This window comes from Onychostruthus taczanowskii, unplaced genomic scaffold, assembly GCF_017590055.1.
Source record: "Onychostruthus taczanowskii isolate IOZ18803 unplaced genomic scaffold, ASM1759005v1 scaffold6, whole genome shotgun sequence".
NCBI classification, from domain to species: Eukaryota; Metazoa; Chordata; class Aves; order Passeriformes; family Passeridae; genus Onychostruthus; species Onychostruthus taczanowskii.
This window is the reverse complement of record NW_024503679.1, coordinates 16,037,085-16,046,659: the sequence shown is the minus strand read 5'-3', so window position 1 is coordinate 16,046,659 and position 9,575 is coordinate 16,037,085.

Genomic DNA, 9,575 nt, shown 5'->3' with positions numbered 1-9,575 from the left:
GCTGTGTCCATGCTCCACATGACCCTGCCTTGGTAGGGGCTGGACTGGGTGATCTCCAGAGATCCCTTCCAACCCTGACAATTCCGTGATCTTGGTGTGGAGTGGTGGAAGCCATCAGGGTCTGTGCTACCAATGGCTCCAGCCCCACAGTGTCGGTGCTGCTGAGTGGTGTCACCCTGACCAGGAATTGTCCATGCTGCCTCAGTGCAAAGATAATGGAGAAAAACATCAGGGACTGAAAGGGGCGTTGACCCCAAAGCCACTGATCTGGCTCTGACAGCATTTGAAAAACAAGAGTTCAGTTTCTGACTCCACGGACAGCTTCGTTTTAACAGTGACAGTAACTCAAAGAATGTTTTCTTGTAAACCATGGGGTCAGAATCACCACTTAAAGAACTGTCTCCTCCCATAACGTAAGTATGGAAATATTTTATCATTCTGCTAAGTACATTCTTTCCCCCCATGGGAAGATGGATTATTTGTGTAGTTTTTAATGTAAATCACATACACAAATTCCCTGCACATCTAAATCACAGTCTATCCTACGATCTTTGACACTAGGAATTTCTGCAGCATGGAGTGTGAGAATCTGTAAATATCCTATATGCCTGTGGAAATATGTAAATTACTTGGAAAATGGATAGCAGAGTTTTATGTTGGATACATTAGGGAAGGATCAATTAAAAAGTGAAATTTTGTGCTGCACTAAGCAGTGCTGTATATATTCCTTCCCTTTTTCATGTCTGTTTGCCCATCATTAGGGTTTTCTTCTCTCAGACACTGAAGATGCCATTGTCTTCTGTAGTGGTAATAAGGAGAAAAGAATGAAAAATTGCTGTTACAGGTTAAAAAGAAAAAAAAGTCAGGCCATCCTAACTGGGGTTTAAAATATAAACAAGAAGCTAGCAAGGATGAAGGAATGGGTTGTGCTTGAGAAGAGATTAAAGCTCCCACCATGGTTCGTGTTGGAAGGTGGCTTGGAAAGAAGGGAACGTGAACGGTCTGACTTATCATAAACAGGGAACAATTCGTCATTGCACAATTACTAAGTGATTACAGACACTCATGGCTGTCAGGCCCCAAATGCGAGGAGCACTGTTCAGCACAGAGTGTGATTTCAGGCCTTATCTCAGATGGTGAAAAATTTGACCTCATCTTATCTCAGATGCTGAAAAATACTCATGGTTTCCAGAGGCAGTGAGGGCGATTGCTGGAAGAAAGGCTGGAAGGAGATGTCCTGTGTGGTGACCGCAAATACCAGTTCTCTGAGGTCTTGGGTGAAGCCCTGGATTTGTCACCACCACTTCAGAAAGGCCAGGGATGTACGTGTAAGTCTGGATTGCCCAAAAGTTGTGAGCTTGAACCCAGAATCCAGCTGCTGCTCAGTGTTAATTTCCAGGTATCAGATCCAGGCACTGAACATGTCATTGACACCGTGTGTTGAGTTTCACCTGCTGTTCCTCCAGGACTTAAGCCAGAGATGGATTCTCACTTCTGGCTGTAGTTAAGGCTCCTGGAAATGCTGTAACTCCACGCTGAGCTTTTGCCAGACATATGCACAAACTGATTAAAGTTTCATTTGCAGTGAGTTTTTGAAGTGGACTTAAATTCCCTCCAGTACACTTGCTCCCACGTAATTCATCCTTGGCTCTGCTATGACAGCACATTTCAAACACATTATGGCTGTTATTCATTATTATGCCTTTGACGTAGTGTTTGTGAATTTTAACTGAAGATTTATTTTGATATAAATTTTTTCAGAATGAAAGCAACTATCTGATTGTTTCACAAAAATAAAAATTAAAAAAAAATCTGGCTTTCCTGCTGCATTTGAACTCTGCTTTTGTACATGGAAAGAAAAAAACCTACAACCCTGAATGTTTAGTTATTCTGTAACCAGGCATTTCAGGTCAAAGACACTGAAGGGATCAAAAAAGATAAGCAAAATTAAAACACCAAGGTCAGACAAATTCTTCCCAAGAATAGTGAAGATAAATCCAAGGAGGAAACAGAACAGAAATCAGATCTTATCTCCACTTTGCTTCCTGGCCAAAGACGCTGAAAGTGTCTCCAAGAAGTAAAGATATCTCACATTAACTGGTGCCAGTGTTGTCAGGAGAGACACAGAATCAAATACACCCTCGCTGGAGAGGAGCACTCCTGAGCACGTTTGTGATTCTCTGGAAAAGGAGAGGATTACTGGGCACAAGAGCCAACTCTGACCAGTGGGGAACTGGTTTTATTTCCATGTACATCATGCTGAGTCCTAAACATATCTCAGCCACCTACCTGCATCCTGACCCTAGATATATACATCAAGCCATGTAGAAAATTGGGATGAAAAGGAACTTTCTGGGGTTTTGCAGTCATCTCTGTTTGGGGAGCACACATCTGCTGGGTGATATTTCACAGGGGCTGCCCAGGGAAACTCTGGATGTGAGATGGGATTCAAAGGATTAATCACAATTAACAATTAACATTGAACAAAGCTTCAATGCCAAAGATCATAGAATCATAGAATTGCCTGGGTTGGAAGGGACCATAAAAATCATCTCATTCCAATACCCTTGCCAAGGGCAAGGATGCCTACCACTAGACCAGATTGCTCCAAGCCCTGTCAAACATGGCCTTGAGCACTTTATTTCAAGCTGAAAACCACCAAGAACAGGACAAACATACAGATACTGCACCTACCATCTGCAGCTCAGCTGGAGCTAACCAGAGCTAGCTGTGTGTCCCAAGCCCATTGGTGAGATGCATCTCTCTTGCTTTGCAGTGAGCAGCTCCATCCATGAATCAGGTAGTTTGGGGGGAGGAATCCTCCTTTCCCAATGTGGCTGTCACACAAAGTAGCACATCAATCTGCAAAGCCTCTTACAGACTACTGACTTAGCCAGGCATTACCAGTACCTGTGAAAGTGGGATGGCAAAACCTGACTGGTGCTTCAAGCTTTGTCTGCAAAGTTGTTTGCTCTGGTCAGATGCTCTGACAGCCTTAGAATGGCCATTCATTGAAAAAAAAAGAAGAAAAAAGAGAAAGGATTACATGTGCTTTATCAGAACATGCTTCCTGTATGCAATGAGGACTGAGCCAAGCAGAGTGAACATTATCATTTATTTTAACTGAAGGGTAACTTATTACTGAGTGTCATTCTACTCAGCATGCTCTTTTAATACTGATTATGCCAATAACTTGAGCAAACAAACTGGAAGTTGCTACAGCTCATTCTTTGGCAAAAGGTCATTCACCTCGTGCTGTAAATGGTCCCACTAAAGAGGTGTGTTTTTTCAGGGGCTGGAGTGTACCTCACCTGTTGAACTGGCCTTCACACATGACTCAGGAGCAGAGTGAATCACAGCTCGTGGCATACCCAGAGCAGGAGCACAGGGAGCCTGGTATTGCCACGCTGCTCGGAGGAGATGTCTTCGGATGACAGGGCTTAAAGAAGAAATGTAGCTTCCTCCCTGCTGGGAACTCCACGTTTCTGGTGAGTTAGCAGAGATTAAGGGGCATTCCTGCTGCACTGGCTGCTGGGTTAATTTATAGCTATCTGTAAAGAAAGGCTTGTTTATTTATTCCAGTTAGAAAGCTGGAATCCTTGGAAATTTTAAGTGAAGGCAGACTTTTTAAGGAGAGACTGTCTGAATGGTGGGTAAGAAGCAGGCTGAGGTAACTCCTGCATATTAAAGCAGTCAAAGGAAAATGTGTAATATAACTTAGATTTTCTCTTTAGCTTTTTACTTTACAGAGGTTAAAAAATAGCACATACTACCTTCTTGCCTTAATATTTTAAATATTAAACAATTCCTTGTGTTCCTTAATGGTGCTCAGACCTTAATGTACCTTTATAAACCATACCATCCATTTGCATGTCTGTGGTGTGACATTGTATATATATCCTCTATGAATCCCAAAGATGGGACATCCCACTTTATTACTGTGTTTGAAATAACAGACCCATTTTAACGCAATCTGCTAAGATAGGACAACCATCAGAGAGAGAATCTGGATGACAAGAGGAGACTAATTTAAAAAGACTGAGGTGTTCTAAATGCATTGTCCCAAACTATGTAGTGAGTTGTGAATATGGAGCCCAGAGGGACATTATCATCTCAACAGAAGCTGTACTTGATGGTCATTCCAAAAGATTTCCCCACATCTTTACTTAAACCAGTAGAATACGTATCTAAGGACTTCTCATTTGCAGAATGAGGGCAAAATGTGTCTTGATGAGCAACTGTGAATATCAGAGCTGACAAGAGCCAAGCACAGGGTGGATTCACAGCACCACGTTCTGTGCCCTGGCTTGAAAGAGTCCACGTGGAGCTGTGGATGTGTGTGTCCCTATGTTCCCACATGGCACAGCCCCCTTGCTGGATTATGCCAACCTTTAGAGCACCAATCCCTCAGCTCTGCCTTCTGCATGTGATATGTCTCAGATCTTCAAGGGCTTCCATTATGAGAAAGGTTTTTACCATTTAAGTGCTGGGATCAATGCATAGAGCAAAAAGCAGTCCCTTGACATTTTCCTGTAATATCTTGAGATTTCATTGAATGCTAGCAAAGTCCACAGATCCACAGGAGGATTTAAAATAGCATTGTTGTGTGACTCTTTGTTCCTGAAATACATAATACTGTACAGATTTTGCAGCTTTTGATGTAAAATCCCATTTGCAAGAAGAGAGAAATTACAAAGACGTTCAGGAGTCAATATAAACTCAAAATAACACAGGTAAAATGTTTCTTGAGAGGCAGTGGCCTCTTTGTTCTTTCTGCCTCCTTCCATACGAGCAGAAAACGCATGAGCTCTCTCTCATTTGAGCTTCCCCTGTTGTACCCAAGCTGGGAAGCAACCTAAAAAGGGTCTTGGATGCCTTCAGAGAGAGAGGAGAGCAGAGTGCACAGGAGTTGCAGGGGCCTGGATCTAAGGGCTCATCCCTGTCCATCAGCCCCCAGAGTCACTGCTGAGTTGTGCAGGCAGGGGAGCAATGGGGAGGAACATCCCCCACGCTGTCCAGCTGCTCTGGTGGAGCAGTGTGTGCCCACGTTGGGCACCAGGGCAGAGCAGCTGTGTGTGGGAGGCTGGAGGAGATGCCTTTAACAATCTCTTCCAGGCTGGAAGATCCAAACTCCTCAGAGCATGTCCAGCCCAGCTGTGGGAGTCACTGTTTCCTTACGGGGGGAATTGGTGGTTTAGGCAGAATTCTTCCCAGACTCCGCTGCAGTAGACACACTGACCCGACAACACTTTGGTTTGTAGCTTTGATGAGTGAAACTAATTTTGTTAATGTGATTTAGATGGAAAAGATCTGTAAAATAACAGAAGAGTCTCTTAAAGTCTTTTACCTAAATGTCCTGCTAATGCACAATAAGGGTCCATTCTGCTGCTCTGTTTTACCCACAAAGTTCTGGCCTCCCATGTCTGGGGAGATTTGGCTGCTGGTCAATACTTGATGAAGTAGCCAAGCAGTTCCAGCAGCTTTCCAGCATCCCTGCTGTGCACAGACACCAGGAGGTAGCCCACAGCTTATGAAACACCTTAGGGGAAAATCAGCAACATGCTTGTCAAATATTCCTCTTTGAGCAAATGATTACCCAGAAGCCTTGCACAGCAAGATTTAACACATTCAAGTGCCACTTCTTATTAGGGTGTAGCTGACTTGTAACTTATTTTCATTGGCCCAAGGCCTTATTTCCTCCTTTGTGAGGGGTGATCCATGTGAATAAGCTAAAGGTTACCTGGATGGAAGGGTAATTGGCACACCTAACTGCAGGGAGCAGCTTTACCCATATTTTCTGTAATACAAAGTGGACCACATACTTGAGAGTCCCTTCCTCTAAGAATTGCTAGCAGGTGGTTTTCTGGCAGCAGGGAGTAAGCCTGCATGCCTGGTTAGCAATAAAATGTGAACTTTGAATTGTGAAGACATTGAGAATGGGGGGGAAAATAGTAGCAATCATTAGGTCTATAACCGACGGGACAAATGCTTCCCTGAGGAGTCAGCAGCAGTGCTGTTGACACGCCTGGCACAGTGGACCATGCTTGGGAGCAAGTTTCAGACAGCACCTGGCCACACAGCAAAGGCAGGTAAAAGCTGGGAGTATCAGACTGTCATACAAGCCTTCATATAATAATTAATGGCATGTGGGGCCAGAATGTCTGAGGGATGCATGTGTGTTGTGGTGTCGCTGACCTGCCAGTGGGTGATGGCCAGTGAGCAGTGGGCTGGGGAGAGCCACCTCAACATCTCACCACCTCACAGTGGACAGCCAGGAACTCGTGCTCAGGGCTAACTTGGACAAGCAGCCATAAAAGTTGGATTGATGCCATTAATAAATGAGGGACTAAAGGTCAAGGAGGAGTTTCTGTTTCCCTGAGGGATGGGAGACACCGTAGCCTCAATGGCAAGCCAGCCTTGCCTCCTCTTGGAGCTCCACTTCCTCATCTCCACACCCATATTCTGCCATCCATGGGTTGGCAATAGGTAGTCACATGCAAAGTATATGTTCTCTAGGGATTATGGCAGGGGAGCAAGCAGGGAAGCTTTGTTAGGTGGGGAGGGGCTGGCTCACAGCAGCTGAGCTCACATCTGTACAGGTTCACCTTGGCAAGGGGTCCAACCCGGGCAGCAGATGCTGTGCCAGACCCCCTCTGCTGTCACCTTGGTGGTCCAGGGATTTCTGCACCCTGTCCTGGCAGGTCAGACACACATTCTCAGGAGGAAACAGATGCTGAGGTACATGAGATCCCCTCTCTGAAGAGAGCTGGAGTAGGGAGGGGAGTCAGTTTCTCTCTCAATTCCTTAGTTTCTCTGTCTTTGCAGTCATCTCCACGCTGAAGAAATACTGTGAAGGTGTGATCCATCCCATCTGCATATAGAAATATGAAGTTCTTCTGGATAATCCCATTTTTCCTGCTGCAAGGTAGTCTTGGCTTAAAGGATAATGGTGTGGGTGATGTAGGTTACATGTGCAAAGACCTTAACCTCCTGGAAATACAGTTTCTTTCTTTCTGTGGGGCTATTTTCGTCAGTATATACCAACAGCAGCCTGGCTGAGCCAAGGAAAACGTTGCACCCCAGTTCCAGAACTGGGTGACATTTCCATCTGCATTCTGTGTGTATATTCTGTGCTTGTGGTTGGCCATACTTAAATGTTGGCTTCTTTGCAGAGACACTGAAGCTTTTATGATAAAAAATGCTAAAGTCAAGCTGTGTATACAAGCCAGCCTGATAAATAAGAATTTCTTGCCGGAGGACTGCAGTCCAGAGTCAGATCTCCAGGACTGGTCTTGGCAAGTCAACTCTTTGGTGAATTGTGGCACACAGAGCTACCTCTCCTTGGTGGGAGGTGGGGAATGTAGGAAGGCCCTATCAGCATTCAGGAGTCTTTGCAACCCTGCTGCCTCACCATAATGGGGTCTGCAGCCAAAAAACACTCTCCACTTCTCAGTGCATGAGATCAGGCTGTGCACTCAGGGCTGCATTCTGCCTGTTTGGAGAGACATGCTGGGCAACCCTGGGAGTGAAGGGGAAGGTCACCTCCAGTCTGAAGGGCTGCAGTGAGTGACTATTGCATCTTTCTCTTTCCACCACAGCTGAGGCAGAGCACAAGTACCTCCCAACCACCCTGGCCAGCACACGTGTGGACGAGCACACAGCAGGCAACGTTACCCTTCCACTGGGCTTGGAACTGGAACAGCTGGAGGAGCTGCTCTGGTTCTTCCGCAGAGAAGACCGTAAGGCCCATCGGTGTTCCTGGGCTGAGACCCAGTCCTTGGCTGTTAACTTTCTTGCCTAATGGAGATGCCTGAGGGCACTACCCTGAAGAGGATAGTGGTATTAACCCCAGACACACAAACCCTCAGTCTTGCCTCTGGAATAAGCAGGCCATAGGTGAAGACAGTCAGGAGGCTTTGCTGAGATAGTGTCTCTGGGGTTCAGCCTCTTTCCAGGCAGAGCCTGCCAAGAGAGCAAAGGTCTCTTTGGATTTTGGCAGGGTGGAAGGAGCAGATTGACATAGCAGCAGGTCAGCGTCATGAGGATCAACTTCAAAGCCACAAAAATCAAGGACAGAGCATCTTGGGTGTCCTCAGAAAACCCCTGGCCAGGCTCTATGGGTCACACTGTGCTGTGCCTGCTAACACTGGCTCTCTGCTTTCCCTCAGCCTCAACATGGAATTACTCCGTTCTTGCGCTGTCCCTCGCGACCATGATTTTGGGTCTTGTTCTTCTGACCATTAACATTGTGCGAAACAGGTGAGACGGGAAAATTTGAGAAACTTTTGGTGAGTGGTGGTGCCCTGAAAGCCTCCCAGGCAAACAGACACAGGGGTTTGGCAGGGCAGGACAAGCCCTGAGTGATGGGGAAAAGAGCAAAGAAGAACAAACTTTGAACCATTTTTTGTTATAAAACCTTGCCTGATGCCTGCTCACTTTTGTGTCACTCGGATCGAACAAAGGTCTGCACAGCTCTGCCGAGCCCAACAGGGCTGCTGGGAGGGAAGTGATGGTCGCTGTGGTGTGAGGTGCTCTCTCCTAAGTACAGGGGCTCTGGAGCAGGACTCCCAGCCTTTCCCCTTCCACATTCCCACACAGTTCCCCGGTTGCTGCACAACCCCGCAGCTGAGGAGCAGCTCTCTGTTTGCCAGGGTGCAAAAACAGCACTGTCAGAGTGTCAGAGCTGCCTCTTCAGACCAGAGAAGAGCTAACGCTGCGAGCCTGCCTCGCTCTCCCTCTAGTGAGGGCTCGCTGTGTGCCGCTCCTGGCGTCAGGAGCTGGGTGCTCTCCAAGTGGGAATCCCACAGCTGTGCGTGCTCAAACACTTCAGAGCACTTACCTGGCACAGCTCACCTGTGTTTGCCCACAAGCAGCTGGCAGCGTGTTCCAGGAACACGGTGTGAACTGATGGCTGTGACCCTCACCAGGGTTGGTGCCCTCAGACGTGGGCTGGGCTTGCTGCTTCACTCTCGGTGTGTCCTTGTTGTGCCTTCCCTGCAGGAAAAGGAAGATCCTCGTGAACAGAGAAGCAGCACAAACCACACAGGAGGCTGACCTCGATGCCAAGCAAGCCCTGATGCCTGTGCAGGAATACAGCCTGGCTGAGCCACTGAAGCAGCAGCCAGGACCCCAGGACCAGAGACCAGGGGACGTGATGGTCCAGTGGAAGGACGGGACTGTCACATCCCTGTACAGAGGGATGTCTGAGGAGGCCATATAGTGGCAGCTGGACTCAGCCCATTTAGGCCTTAAGGAAGGTATCGGAATGTCTCAATTCACAGGGGTGCAAGTTTAAAAATGCAGTTTAGCCTGGGGAAAGAAAAGTGTGAAGCAAGAAAGCAGCAGAGTTGCATCTGCAGGAGGGGTCCTGGGCTCAGCTCCTGCCTGGCTGGTGTTCCCCCCCTGCTCTGGCTGCTTCCAGCCTTCCCTCCAGTGCCAGCTTCATCTCCTCCCTCAAGTGCTGCAAACAGGTTTGACCTGAGCCAGGGAAGTAAGTGGGGAAGCTCGGCCTGAAGTCAGCCAGGGAAAGCACCCTCACTTCCCATCAGGAAAACAGCAACACTGAAGCTGAGACA